We start from the raw sequence: 15,292 nt of genomic DNA on the forward strand, positions 1-15,292 counted from the left end.
GAGTAAAAATCTGGTTTGGTGAGTTTAAGGGAAGGGAGTAGACGAGAGACAACCTTGCTACTGTGAGGCGAATGGCTTCGGCGGGGGGCGGGGGGGGGGGAAGGGCTGCGGGAGGAGGGAGGAGGGAGCGGGGAAGAGCGCGGAGAGCAGACGCCGGGCGCTCCTCGTGTGCAGCGCCGGACGCAGCCGGGCTCCCGGGGCCGCTCGTCTCCCCCGGGTGCGGACCCGGCGCCGCTCGGCCAGGGGAATCGCCGCGCTTTCAAGTTCTCTCGCCCCCGCCAGGAATTTAGCCCCGGAGAGCTGCCTTCTGGTTATCGCTTCGGCTTCCCACTTTGGAATGTGCAGTTTGGGACACTGAGAAGCCGGGGCTTAGGGAGTCCTCGTTGAGAGTTTCTCTCCGCAGGTTTCCAAGGTTAAGAAATTCTGACAAACTGGAATTCCCAGAGTCTGGGAGTTAAGCCTGAAACGATCTGTTGCTTTAAGCGGCGCAGCGGGGAGTAGCTGGACACTCCTTATTTTGGTTTTACATTAAAAAGAGGGAGGCCGAGAAGATGTTGTAGGTTACTTCCTAGCTGTGTAAATTACCGGGCTGTGAATGGTGTTAATTTCTGAAGTGGGCGACTCCAAATACATAACAAAGGTAAGGTGGTTTTTTGGCAATCCTTTTAACTACCTTCCCTCAATCTTACATTTGGGTCCCGATTTTGAATTTTTTTTTTCCTTTTTCTTCTCTCTTCAGCCCTGAACTCTCTCACTGTACCACTCTCCTTCCAACAACTTGTATATTTAGTGGGAAATAAATAGTTTATAAAAAGATTTTAAAAGTGCCAGCTTCTGGAAAAACATAAATCATATACAGCCCCTTCATGTTTCCTCTGATGGAACCTTTGATGAAACCTTTTTCATACAAGAAACAGATTTTTTTTTCATCCTTGAAAACACACCATTGGGCCACCCAGTGGCACAGGTGACTTTTAGAACCCAATTCTTAACTTGAGATTGAGGAAATATTCATGACAGGCATCTATCATTGAAGTGTTAAGGGGGGGGGGGGATGGCTCCCTGCAGTAGTTTACCTCCAAAGGTAGCACTGAGTGGAGTCTTAGTTGTTTAAAATTACAAATTCAGTCTGTGTAAAAGTGTAGGGCTGATGAATTATGACAGCTGACAAAACAACAGTCACTGGATATTTAAGAAATCAGTTAAAATAAATGACGTGGAATTTTTCAAATAAATGATTCATTTTTTTAATTAGTTAAGAGTCCATCTATTCTTGGGTACTGTCCCAAGTCATTTGAGGATGTGGCTCCTTTCTATCAAAATGATAGAAAGATACTGTCTTCAAGGTACTTACAGGCCATACTGATTTGCACGGAAAAATCAAGCAATTACTCTCTAGTGGCATCTGAATGACTCACCTCGTTGTCTGTAGCAGGAATGCAGATTAGAAATGGGTTCTGTAAAAGTTTTAATGCTGGAGTCACACACATTTTGCAAGGGAGAGAAAGCAAACGGTTGGCCACACAAACACGAAGAGGTTGCCACAGTTTTACGTACAGCTGCTCTTAGGTCAAGAGTATTTGAGAACTGCAGGTGCCCATTCGATTCTGAAAGGTGAAAGGTTGTCAGTGGCGGAAAACACAATCTCTAGACAAGGCGGTAAGATAGCACTTCATAGGAGTTTGCGTTGCCATTAATTTAAACAATAATTTTTGTCAGACTGATGGTCTGAAATCTTGGAAACAAAACCAACTCAGTCTGAAAGGGAAACAGGAGGAGGAAAAGAAAGAAATGGGGGTTTTTGTATCCTTGTCTGGCTTACCCTTCATTCACCCTGTTCTGATATGCATACCCTTGGCCTCTTTGCCTTAGTAACAGTGGACTGAGAGAATGAGGAATCAGAAATTTTACAAAAGTCTAGCTTCATTATTAACGTCCGGTATTTGTTAAATGAAGAAATCAGCTGACAAAAACGAAGCGAAGCTAGCCCGTCTTACTTCTTTGCCTGACTAAGCTACTCTTAAATTCATCTGTTCAAGGGTCTTTTTGAACGTATGCTGAAAATGAATCAAATTTTGAAGATACTTTGGCCTCTGCTTGGTTACTGGGTTTTCTGAACTTTGTAAGATGGAAAAATCTGCACCGTCATTATATTCCAATCTCTATAGTTTTCATAGTCAACATATTTGTTTTTGTTGATAGTCAACATATTTGTTTTTGATTCCCTACTGCACTCAATGCTCTCGGCTACATTTTGAAAGGATTCCGCCCCAAACAGTTGGTGACACTGAAGATAGACTCAAGATAGAAAGCAAAGAAACTGTGCTTCTTCTGGACACATGTCCTAGATACATGCTCTTACTAGTGTTTAAGACCACTCAAATATTTTCCCCCTCACATGATAAGAACATTTAGATTAGAATGATCTCTTTGGTTTATTAGTTATGGAACCTTTTCTAGGTAATTTAAACAAAGATCAGAAGATTAAAGTAGAAGAAATTATTATTATTTTTTTTACATAATACCTTTGCTTTTCAAATCCTACTCTTGATCTGAAGATTAAAAGTAAATCACGTCCCAAATGATTGAGCTTTGGCTGCTGTAGGAAAATATTTGCGTGTTTCAGACGGAATTCTGTCTCTGCATTTCTGGTGCCTTCTGATTTTGGTGCTGGTAGGAGGAGAGAGATCTCAAAATGAGACTGAGGTTCAAGTGAAATTGTGATCAAGTTTTCCCAGAGGATGCATAATTTTAGAAAAAAGCCCTCTCCCTGAAGAGGGCTTAAGTTTGGGATTCATAAGATTTAGGAAAACGGTGTATTTTGTCTGAATCTAGAATTCATGTGCTAAACATTGAAGTTACAATGAAGATATAAATGCAGCTTAAAAAGTGATTGTCTGGAGGGGCGCCTGGGTGGCTCAGTTGGTTAAGCGTCCGACTTCAGCTTAGGTCATGATATTGCCGTTAGTTCCAGCCCCGCGTCGGGCTCTGTGCTGACAGCTCAGAGCCTGGACCCTGCTTAGGATTCTGTGTTTCCCTCTCCCTCTGCCCCTCTCCCACTCGTGCTCTATCTCTCAAAAATAAATGAACATGAAAAAATACTTTTTAAAAAAGTAGTTGTCAGAGGCACCTGGGTGGCTCAGTCAGTTAAGCATCTGACTCTCGATTTTGGCTCAGGTCATGATCCTAGGGTCATGGGATTGAGCCCCGTGTTGGTGATGAGTGTGGAGCCTGCGTGGGATTCTCTCTTCCTCCCTTTGTCCCTTACCGCTGTGCACTCTCTTTCTCTTCCTCTCTCTAAAATAAAAATAAATAAATAAATAAATAAATAAATAATTTAAAAAGTGGTTGTCAGAATAATTCCAAGTTAAAGGTTATATTGGGATGTTTCAACCACTGGCCCAATGAAGACATACATTTTTCCTCTTAGGTGCAGTTTCTGTGTCATGTGATGGTGTCGATTTTCTGGTTGAGTGTTGTAAGAGGTATGTGTTAGTTCAGACAGCCACCTGCTTAGAGTAGTGGCTTCAAAGAACACCTGGAAAAGGATTTTCAAGAAGGGCAATGCAAGAATGACTTGGGTTATGAGGGGGGAGGCCTTTAGATCTTCCAGGAAAGAACTGTCGTGGAAATGACAGTAAGTAATTATTTAGCTGGATCTTCGAGTTGTTGGAAACGTCTCAGGGTTAGAGAGATTTAGGGGGAGATGGCACCCTGCCACTTTGTGTGTGTGGTCTGAATGATCTTGTCTGTAAAACTCGCCGGAAGTGGTCTGCACTTGATTTCTGATTGTTTCTGCTTCTCTCACAGTTGCTTCCCCCTCTATTCTGTCAGCATCTGCATGGGGAAGAGGAGACAGGGACAAGATATTGTCCCCTTGAAGTCAATGTGCCCCTTCTTTTTAGAAACTTTATATTTTGCCCTGAAAAAAGGTGACGGTAAATTCCAGTAAAAGTAGAAGGGGAAAGAGTGTTTGGAGGTGTAAATGGCCAAGAAACAGGTGAATTCCAATACTGTTAGTAATGGAGAATTCATCAGAAAGCTCACATGGAGATTTATCAGTGCCCTCAAACTATTGCAGGTGCAGTGGCAACTATAGGAATGTGAGGCTCATCTCCTCCCCTTTGGTAATGCGAATGCTCCTTGTACACTGCCAGAGATGCCTAGTTTGCAGGGGTTCAAGATACCATCCCTTGGGAGGACCATAAGTAAACTGATTATAAAAGGAAGACTCTCACCTGTGTTCTCCTCTGCCTTTCCTCTGCTTTCTGTGGTGGTTTAAGGACACCTGAAAAAAAAATCACAGTTCTGTTGATGGAACTTATGTGTTTAGTACGAACATTGTGTTTTGTTGTTGTGAATATGCCGTTGTCATCGTAGGAACTTAATTTATGTAAAAATGATTTGTAGGTATGTTTAGACGCACCTCTTCGGTTTATGTGTTTTAAACTCCAAACGCTAGGTAAACTAATACTATTCCAGAAATGATTGTAGTTTATAGTTGCTCTTTTGGTAAACTAGGTCGTATGAGTGGAGTCATTTTAGAAATCTTTACCTTTCTGGGGCGCCTGGGTGGCTCAGTCGGCTAAGCCTCCGACTTCGGCTCAGGTCAGATCTCACGGTCGTGGGTTTGAGCCGTGCGTTGGGCTCTGTGCTGACAGCTCGGGGCCTGGAGCCTGCTTCGGTTCTGTGTCTCTTTCTCTCTCTGACCCTCCCCCTCTCATGCTCTGTCTCTCTCTGTATCAAAAATAAATAAAACATTAAAAAAAAATCTTTACCTTTCTGAAGACTGTTTAAGATGACATCAGGAGAAGGCAAAGTGCTAGTGTAACCCTGAAAACCCTTTGTGATTTTGGGAAAATGTCAATTCTTTGGGCTCAGTAGATTCCTGGTAGTGCAAAATGTTTATTTTATTTGTAAGTTACAGCCATTCACATTAATTAAGAAAATAATCTCCAGGTCTCCTCAAATCATGATATTTGTCTTTGGGGATATTGCATTTTGTGGTTCTTAGGAACATGGTGGCCAAGTGCCAAGATCATGGTAGGCGCTCAGTGGGTATATGTTGAGTGAAAGGCAAGTTTCTGATATTTTAGTCTACTGATTGTGCTTTGCTTTGGCTAATAGTCAATTTTGTTCATATTCCTTGAATTTCCACCAATGGGGGAGAAACACAATTTGATACCAGAAGCTATGGATCGTCCACACGTGGGTGAGCGAGGGTTAACTCTGTGTGCCAGTGGGCAGGGGGTGGAAACAATGAATGTGGGGCATTGTGTGCGCTGAGCAGGAACAGGATGCCTCTACCTGACCAAGGAAGTGCCAACCTGGAAGAACTATAATAAAAATATTTACCTTTCAGAGCAGAAACCTGGCTCAATCATTTTTGTAACGCATTTCATATCATGCCAATAGAAAAAAAAAGTAATAAAACAAAGAAGTTTTTTTTTCTCCCCAGGAGTTACTTAGATCAATTTGGTTGCCATTCTGAAAATGTACATTTGGGCCTTTCAAGATTGAGTCAAACACTCATGCTTCTGAAAGTAGGGATCCGTGTCAACGATGATGATAGCACCATGACTTTTGAAAAGACGGCTTAACTAATATTTCTGTTTGTTGTCATTTATTTTTAAAAATAATAACATGGTCCCCAGTACACCAAGCCCTTGCCAAGATGAGCCGCATCTTCTCAGTAGCCTTCCCAAGACAAAGTTGCCTTTGTGTAACTGTAACTGGGAGGATTGGTGGCGCAGGGAACTCAATGGGGCACTGCAACTTATTATTAACAGAAAATTCAATGGCCTGGTGTGTGTGTGTGTGTGTGTGTGTGTGTGTGTGTGTACCAGCTGATATCACTGGTCTGTTTCTCCATGCAGATGATCTCACTGTATTAGACTTTCCCAGGGAAGAATGTGGTGCCTGGGAATTTTCCCGAGAGTTGAGTTAGATTATAGAAGGGAAAAGCTGCAGCGTGCCGGTGCGGAGGGAGCTCACCTCTGGGGACTAGTTTGTTCTCAGGGTAATCAGCAAAATTTTGGTCACGTGGAGAGAGAGAAAAGGTGGTTAGCCAGAGTGAAAAATGACAGTTTGGGAGAAAGGAATGACTACTGTGCCTAATTCAAACTTCTTGGCAGAGTGGCTGAAAGCATGGACTGCCTTGGTTCAGATCCTGGCTGTGCCACTTATGAGCCAGGGGACGTTAGGCAGGTTACCTAAAAAAAAAAGACAGAACCAGAAACAAAAAACAAAAAAAACCCCACAAACCAAAAACCAAAACCAAAACCAAACAAAACTATGATTCAGTGTCCCCAACTGTTGTTGTTATAGGGTTCCTCTGCAGGGTTGTTATAAGGATTAAATAAATTAATAAAGGATTAAATAAATTAATTGTTGTGTGAGCAGAGCTTGGAACAGCGTGGGGTGCGTGGTCCGCATACTGCGGTCTGCAGTCAACGTGATGGTGTATGTGTCATGTGTGGATGCATTTGTGTTTGAATTCTTACCTCACTAGCCTCCATGTAAGGGTTTTCTTTCATGACCTCTTGCTGGTTGGAATCCAGGGTTCTCTTCCTAACCTCACTGTTTAGCTTTGACCAAGTGGCTATTGCAATTATAGACAGGCGTTATTTGGCTGTTGGTTTTTGTGTCTTAGTTGTATGGAGAAAATGTTACTTAGAATCACCAGGGTATCTGCCCCAGCCTGCCTTGTAAGCTATGATGTTGATTAGAAACAAAAAAGAATAATACTATTCTATCTGTTGGTTAGAGACTGCAAACGAGTATAGATTCTTAGAAATGGCTAATGCAAAATATAAATATTCTGTGTAAAAAAAACTTAAGCACATCAATCTTAAATAATTCCTGTTACGACTTTTGTTGGTTAGCCTTAATTCGTTATAATCATAATAAACACAGTGGGACTTTCTTAGAGCAACTATGGGTGCCTTACCCGCCTTCTCTCAAGGCCTTTTATATCATCTCTTACTTTTTGTACGTTCACTATTTTCCCTACCAAACCCAAATTAAGTTCCTTGGAGATAGGATTTGTGTCTGAATCATGTGTGTATCCCTCAATGTCTGTACTTTATAGTTGAGAGCCCAATAAATAAGAATTTCTTTGCCTAAGTATATTACCATCTAAAATAATGGCATTTTTGCATTCCATGGGTACGTATTATACATTTTTTAAAGGTAAGCCCTAGGCCTAGGGAGGGACTTGAACTCATGACCGTGAAATCGAGAGTTGCATGGTCTACCGACTGAGCCAGCAAGGCACCTCTGTTTTATACATATTTCTTTGAATAACTTCTTTCTTCCCCCACAAATTTACCAAAAATTATTCCATAGAGGAAAAATGATGGAGCTGTAGTGAACTCAGGCAGGACGAACAGGAACAGAAGCCCCATCCACAACCCAGCCTCTTTTTTTTTTTTTTTAAGTTTTTAAAATTTATTTAGAGAGAGAGAGAGAGAGAGACAGAATCCCAAGTAGGCTCCACGCTGTTAGTGCAGAGCCCCACAAGGGGCTCGAGCTCAGAGACCCTGAGATCATGACCTGAGCTGAGATCGAGAGTTGGACACTTAAGCGACTGAGCCACCCAAGTGTCCCTCACAGCCCACCCTCTGAAAGCACGGCCGGATGGGAGAGGCCAGGTGGAGGGAGGGGGTGAATTTTTACAGTGCATTGTTTAAAGTTTATACCTCTTTTTCCCCCCTGCTCTTTAACATCCTTTAAAAAGCTCAGACTTACTACTAGGTAACTCTGAAAAAGGGGAAAAATGCATTTTCTTAACATTAGGAGGAATTTATTGGCTAATCATTAGGAAAAAGCACATTTCTCCCGAATTAGGGAAGGTGAACAAAGAGATCCGAGAGAGGAGATGCTGTTAGGTGAACACAGATCTGTGAGCCACAGAGGTATGGTTTTGTCTTTGGGAAGGTCAGAAATGCTGAGAGATGCCTCTAGTGAAATCCTGTTTGCAGAGCAAAGGGAATCCAGTAACAAGTAAGCTCTTCCCACTCAGTGCAAACAATAGTTTGGCTCAGGGATCTCCTTTGTTCTTTGCCCTTCATTGTGAGTTCCAGGATTTACCTCAAGTTATATGTAGATTTCCCCAGGAGTAAACAGAAAGTCATCTCAGATGGTACTGATGAGCCCTGGAATTTGCACCTTTCTTTTGCATTTGCTCTCTCTGCATAGAAAGCACTCCACACCAAGACCAAACCTGGGAAGGCAGGGATCTTGGAATATTTTCCCAGCACCCTTCCCAGAGTGAACAGAGGAGTCATTCCCTTAGTTATTTGTCATGGGTCTTGCCTTTTCTTTCTTTCTTTCCTTTTTTTCCCCCTAACTTTTTAATGTTTGAGAGACAGACTGAGCATGAGTGGAGGAGGGGCAGAAAGAGAGGTAGACACAGAATCCAAAGCAGGCTCCAGGCTCTGAGCTTTCAGACACAGGGCTTGAACCTACAAACCTTGAGATTATGACCTGAGCTGAAGTCTGACAACCAACTGAGCCACCCAGGTGTCCTTGGCCTTTTCCCACTGACTAGAAGTAGTCAATGAACTAGTCATTGGAACTGGAGAATCTGCTTTTCTGTTTTCCCTGCTTTCACCTTTGCCCTCACCCACACAGTTCTTGACACAGAGCCTAGAAGGATTATTTTAAAACAGAAGTCAGGTCATGTCAGTCTCCTGCTGAGATGCCCCTGCCCATGTCACTCAAAAGCCAGTGAGGCACTGTACCTCTTTGCCTCTTTATTTCATTTCCTGTCACTCTTTACCTCACAGTTTCATGCCTCAGGGCCTTTGCACTGGCTGCTCCCTCTCCCTGTACCATTTTCCCCAAATCTCTGCATGGCTCACTTTTTCACCTTCAGCTCTTTGTTCTTCCTCCTTTTATCTAAAACAGCACTTCCTCCTTCCTATTGGCACTCTCTATCTTCCTAGCCTGCTCTGTTTTTTTATTTGGTACTTTTTAGCGTGCTGTATAATAATACAGTTAATTGTCTCTTCCCCACTGGAGTGCCTGCTTCATTTATTGATGTATCCCTAGTGCCTTAGAGTGGAGTCTGCCACAAAGTAAGTACTCCATAAATATTTGTTGAATGAGTGAGTAAAACACACAGGCTTTTACACAGCACAAGGATGACAGCAGGTGGAGTTTAACTTGAGTGAGTTCTACTCAAAATGCAACCATGGATACTCTTTCTGAATAAGCATGAATTTTCTCCCAGTTTCCCCCCGTGAAGCTGCCGTATTTTTTCTGGTTTCTCTGGTTTTATTATTTTGTGTGCTACCAGGAGCCCTTGATGGAGGCCGATGACTAAGTAAAAGTAAGGCAAGGCTGAGTGAGAATGGCGCAATCATTTCACTGTTTCCAAATCAAAGCCTCGTCTTTGGCAATCTTTTTGTGATTTCCATCTAATTCTTACAGCACCTCTGTTTTGAACCAGCCTTGTGAATTGCGTGCCCTACAGATAATTACACTTGTCTAACTCCTGTTACTATACTGTTTATTGCTCTTTCTATTGTCATTTAATTATAATGGATGATTGTTCTGAAAGTAACTGTTAGGTTTTGTTTTTTTTTTTAAACTGTCTCTTTGACCTTTGAGATTTTGCCAAATGCCAATTGCAGCTCCAGGATTCCATTTATATTTCTGTTGGTTGCAGAGTTTGAAAGGTATTTTGCCTTGACATGACGTGTAGCAAGAGAGTAGTGTCATCATTTGCGTCTTTGATATTTCCCCAGAACCTTTGCACAAAACCTTGGTCTTGCCTTTTACTGAGTGGCATAACCGCTCTCTGATCTGTGGTACGTGTTTGCTGGCCCCAGCTTCACTGTCTCCTTTTGCACGGTGACCTTGGTTTGGCAAAACTGCATTTCTTCGTCCTTGGTGGTACAGCTCCCTCTGGGTGTCCACCTGCCTTTTTTAGAGCTGCAGGTGGCACTGGAAAGAGCTTGTCCAATGGCTCCTAGAATGTGTGGCTTCTAGACTGGGAAACATTAGAACTGACCGTTGAAGGTGAGGATGCCCTCCAGCAAGGTTCTTTGAAACAAAACAAAACAATAACATATACATTCTGCTGAAGGTACATGAAGATCCTGGATTCAGTTGCTTTTGACTGTTGTTTATCCTGGCTTGTGGCTGAGTTAGAATGATTTGGATTTTTTTCACTTCCAAGTTGATTTGGAGGCTATATCACAGTTGATCGGGACTGGACAATTTGTTGAACAATTATAAAAAACTGAATATACCTAATAAACAGCTAATAATTACAGTACTTTCTGCAAATCATTTTTTACTTATTATATGTACTTAATGGGACATTAAATGAACAGCACATAAATGTTAAATTAGACTTAACAATAGTTTACGTAGACAGAACTGGTGGTCATTATTTATGAGTTAAAAATCGTACCAAAATACAGACCTAGTAAATATGTACACTTGACAAAAAAGATTAATATGAATTAAACTGGTTTAAACTAGACATTGAAAGGACCAGTTTCTGTTTCTTTTTCTTTCTTTCTTTCTTTCTTTCTTTCTTTTAAAATATAATTTGTCAGGTTGGCTAACAAATAGGGTATACGGTGTGCTCTTGGTTTTGGGGGTAGATTCCTGTGATTCATCACTCATGTACAACCCCCAGTGCTCATCCCAACAAGTGCCCTCCTATGCCTGTCACTCATTTTCCCCCTCTCCCACTCCCCTCCCCCATCAACCCTCAGTTTGGTCTCTGTATTTAAGAATCTGCCTCTCTCTGTTTCTGTCTATAGCTATTTTTTTCCCTTCCCTCCCCCCATGGAAAGACCAGTTTTTCTTATGTAGACACAGACTCAGCTATTATTTATTGAGTGGCTGCTATGTGCCAGACATTGGTACCAGGTCTGCTGTGGAGAATACAAGCCCTCTGCCCTCTTAGAGTTTTCTTTTTTTTTTCTTTCTATGTTTCTTATTTATTTTTGAGAGACAGAGAGACCGTGCGAGCAGGGGAGGGTCAGAGAGAGAGGGAGACAGAGAATCTGAAGCAGGCTCCAGGCTCTGAGCTAGCTGTCAGCACAGAGCGTGACGCGGGGCTCGAACCCATGAACCGTGAGATCATGACCTGAGCAGAAGTCGGACACTTAACCAACTGAGCCACCAGGGTGCCCCCCTCTTAGGGTTTTCTTTGGGCATGGAGAGGAGATTCAGTACTCTGAAGGAAATACCAGGTACTAAATATACCTAATAACTAACGGTGGTGGTAGGTGGGATTCTCCTAGCTGGGCAGTTCAATAAGGCTCCCCCGGGAGGTGGATGCTGAAGGCGTCTGTTGGGTAGGAAGATCCTTGCTGGATGGAGTAGTGTTTGAGAGTCCTAAGGCTGCTTCAGGATACTTAGCATGTTGGGGTCACAAAGAAGGCCGATGTCTCTGCAGTGCTGGAGTGGAGGGCAGAGGGTAATGAGGTCACTGACAGGTTGGGGGTTACTGAGATCTGGGGTATGGAGGCCCTTCAAGACCATGGCAGAGTTTCTACTTGTTACTCTTGAGCCTAGTGGGAAGCGGTTAAAGACAGTTTGCTGGCTGCTAGGTTGGAGGGAGGCAAGAAAGGTTGGCCCTGGAGGTGGAGAAGAGCGGATTGACTGTCTGCGACTCTTCTGTGCCTTTTCCTGCCCTTGCAGCGGCAGGAGTTCATCAACTGGCAGAAATAGCAGTATTTGGTGATGGCCTGGGTGTAGGGGTGAGGGAAAGAATGAGGATTCTGGCGTGAGTTACCAGGTGCTTTGCAGAGACTGAAGGAGAGCAGGTTAGAGGGAGGAGAGAGAACAAGTATTCTGGTTTGGGCATGTTTACGGAGATGTCTGTTACACCGCCCAGGGAGATGTTGCAAGTTTCCCTTTGTATTCAATCCACCAGCAAACCAGGAGGCATCTCTCCTGACAATGGTTTTGTATTTCATTGTTTCCTTCTCACTATGGCCAGATTTGCATAGGGTCAACTTGGGTGTGTGCCTTTATTTATCTATTAAAAATGACAAAATAATATTCTAACACTGAGTATCTCCTGTGTATAGAAAACTGATGGAGGGATGGGTTAACATTAAAAAATCTTGGGGCGCCTGGGTGCTCAGTCAGCTAAGTGTCCGACTTTTGCTCAGGTCATGATCTCGTGGTCCATGGGTTCAAGCCGCTCATCAGGTTCTGTGCTGGCAGCTCAGAGCCTGGAGCCTGTTTCAGATTGTGTCACCCTCTCTCTCTGCCCCTCCCCCACTTATGCTCTCACTCTCTGTCTCAAAAATAAATAAACCAAAAAAATTATTAAAAAAATCTTTAAAAAAGTTAAAAAAAACTTAAGTATAGATTCATCCATCAAAAATCTAATTCAAATTCATCCTATAATGTGTTTAATATTTCAATATTGACTGACATTTGCTTTATACGTTTAATATTATATGTTAATATATGATATAAATGCTAATATAATTATATGATATGCTTTATAGAAAACATATGTAATGTGCATTATGTCCGAATCTATAATAACGTTTAATATTGAAAACTAAGTGTAAATCGTGCATGAACAAAGATTCATCCCATATTACAGAAGATAAAAACATTACAGGATGAGACTGGATTTCCTCGTGAGTTACAGCCATTTAGGGGCATGCAAATTCGTGTTCTAAATGTCAACACATTTAGATCCATTTAGAACATGCCAATCTATTTCTCATCTCTCCCTCCCTCACTTTCTGAAGGGTCCTCTGTGCGTCTGCTTATTATGTGAGTGGAAACTGGAAGTCAATATGGATACACTTTATTTATTTTTAAAGTTTATTTATTTAGAGAGAGAGAGAGAGAGGGAGAGAGAAGGTGACCAGAGGAGGGGCAGAGAAAAGAGGAGCCAGGGAGAATCCCAAGCAGAATCTGGGCTGTCTGTGTGGAGCCTGACATGGGGCTCGATCCTGTGAACGTGAGATCATGACTTGAGCTGAAACCAAGAGTTGGTCGCGTAACCTACTGAACTGCCCAGATACCCCAGACACACTTTAAAGGATACTGTGAAAGGTTGATTGTATCTCTAGCAAATCCAATTTTTGAACTTGTAGAGCGAGTGAGCAAGCGCTAGGGGGATGATTCCAAATAAGGCATACAGCTTTTGGAGCTTAGAGGAATAGAAACTTATCTGTTTGAATACCACTGCTCTGAGCCCTCCTCTCCCACCAGTGTGTATTTTAGAAAGAAAGAAAAAAGAAAGACTGAACGTATATTTTTAAATTTGTGGGAATACAATGCTATTAAAAAGCCCTGGAACACTTCAGACCAAAACAGTAATGTTTTAAAAAGTCGTCAGCAACAATACTCTGATTTCTCTTCAGATCGCATAAATCTTTCGCCTTTTACTAAAAAGTCGTCAGCTATTGGGGTGGTGGTGGGTGGAGGTGGGAGGTTACAGTGGATAGTGTTTTGTAACCATGGCCGTAGAAACTGTCAGCGGCTGCAGTCTTGCATTCTGGTGTGTCAACACCCGGGGAGCCCATGAGGCATAATCAAATTTATTATTGCTTAACTGGGCCAAGTGGTGTGGTTTGGGTTTGTGCATAATAAGATGGGTCACTTACCAAAAGGATATGTAGTACCTGAAGGTCTCACATTTATTTAAATTGTGTTTTTGATGAGGAAGTTACCTTGGTGAGGAGCAGGTAGAATGTGTGCCGTCAGTAATCACAAAGAGAAAGAAGGAGGCTTGTGTTTGAGTGCTGAACAGCTCTCTGTAACGAAATCTTTGAAATTGAAAGTTAAAAACAAAGTCGTAGTGGCTGATAACGTTTACATTGGATGAGCACGTACTGTATGGCAGGCATGACCTTATTTGACTAACAGAACTTCCCCTAGGAAGTAGATCCTACTATTATCCTCATTTGCAAAGGTGGAAATGCACTGACAGGTCAAGTGACTTGCCGGGTAAATAGTGGTCAGGATTCAGACTCTTGTAAAGCTTCCTAAACGAGGTCAGGTTTTGGAAAATCCCTGCAGTAGGACCCAGTCTTTTTTATCTAGATCTGCCACTGACTTTGCAGATAAGTGACCTTGGATAGGGCACTTCACCTTACTGGCTTTCAATTTCCTTGTCTTTTAAGAATGCATAGAAAGGAGGGAGGATTTGGGACTAGACATGCTTTTTGCATGACCCCAAGTTTCTCTAATTCTAAGTCCTTTTACTTTCACGGTTGAAATCTGTAAAAGGTTGCTCCTAGGATATCTAAAGGGACGATCAAAGTGGTAGGAGAAAATGAGGGGAAGGAGGTTGAATTAGAAGGGCAGTCACTCTGACTTTGAATCGCAGGAAGAAAACTGGTTGGATGGCTTGTCTATATCTTGTAGAGTTCTTACAGACTTGATTCTTGGTTCCTAAATCCCGTTTGGGATAGAGAATATTGCGGGCATATAGGGTTGTTCTAGACCAGTGAGTGCTTCTCTGCTGGACAGGACTGTCCTCCGGGGGACTTTTGGCAGTGTCTGGAGACATTATTAGACATCCCTGGGAGGGATAGGGTGCTGTTGGCATCCACGGGCAGAGGCCAGGGATGGGGCTAAACAGCCTGCAGTGCACTGGACAGCCCCTCCCAACAAAGAATTACCTGTCCCCAAATGTCAATAGTGCCAAGGTCGAGAAACCCTATTGTAGACTAGTCTTTGCTTTCTGCAGACTCTGCAGTCCTATGCAACTTGAGCAAAATAGTGTTTCTTCCTTTAGTTTTTTTTTTAAATTTTTTTTACATTTATTTATTTTTGAGAGACAGAGCTAAAGCGGAGGAGGGGCAGAGAGAGAAGGAGACACAGAATCTGAGGCAGGCTCCAGGCTCTGAGCAGACATTCAGCACAGAACCTGATGTGGGGCTCGAACCCATGAACTGTGAGATCATGACCTGAGCCGAAGTTGGATGCTTAACCGACTGAGCCACCCGGGCGCCCCTCTTAAGACCTTTAGTTTTTAACACCCATCTCTTTTCTGAAGATTCAGGGTCAGAGAAGGGATTTGAGGGGGAAGGTCAAGACAAAGTTGAACTGAACTCAATTCTTTAAAAAATTTAAAAACAATTTTTTAAATGTTTTATTTATTTTTGAGAAAGAGATTACGAATGGGAGAAGGGCATAGTGCGAGAGAGGGAGACACAATGGGAAGGAGGCTCCAGGCTCTGAGCTGTCAGCACAGAGCCTGATGCGGGGCTCAAACTCATGAGCTGTGAGAACGTGACCTGAGCCGAAGTCAGATGCCCAACTGACTGAGCCACCCAGGCGCCCCCTT

At 42.7% G+C, this 15,292-nt stretch overlaps 1 protein-coding gene across 6 annotated transcripts in view; it reads left to right on the forward strand.

The window, feature by feature from the left end:
• The window catches only part of RBM47 (RNA binding motif protein 47), a 145,431-nt gene that overhangs the window by 846 nt on the left and 129,293 nt on the right, over positions 1 to 15,292 (forward strand). Inside the window, exon 1 of one of the 6 annotated variants that reach the window (XM_029946790.1) lies at positions 156 to 640. The exons of the other annotated variants lie outside the window; for them this stretch is intronic. The gene's annotated coding sequence lies outside the window, so the exon portion shown is untranslated. Of the gene's footprint in view, positions 1 to 155; positions 641 to 15,292 lie in introns of those variants that run through there. 6 annotated transcript variants of the gene reach the window in all.

This window comes from Suricata suricatta, chromosome 1, assembly GCF_006229205.1.
Source record: "Suricata suricatta isolate VVHF042 chromosome 1, meerkat_22Aug2017_6uvM2_HiC, whole genome shotgun sequence".
Lineage (NCBI taxonomy): Eukaryota > Metazoa > Chordata > Mammalia > Carnivora > Herpestidae > Suricata > Suricata suricatta.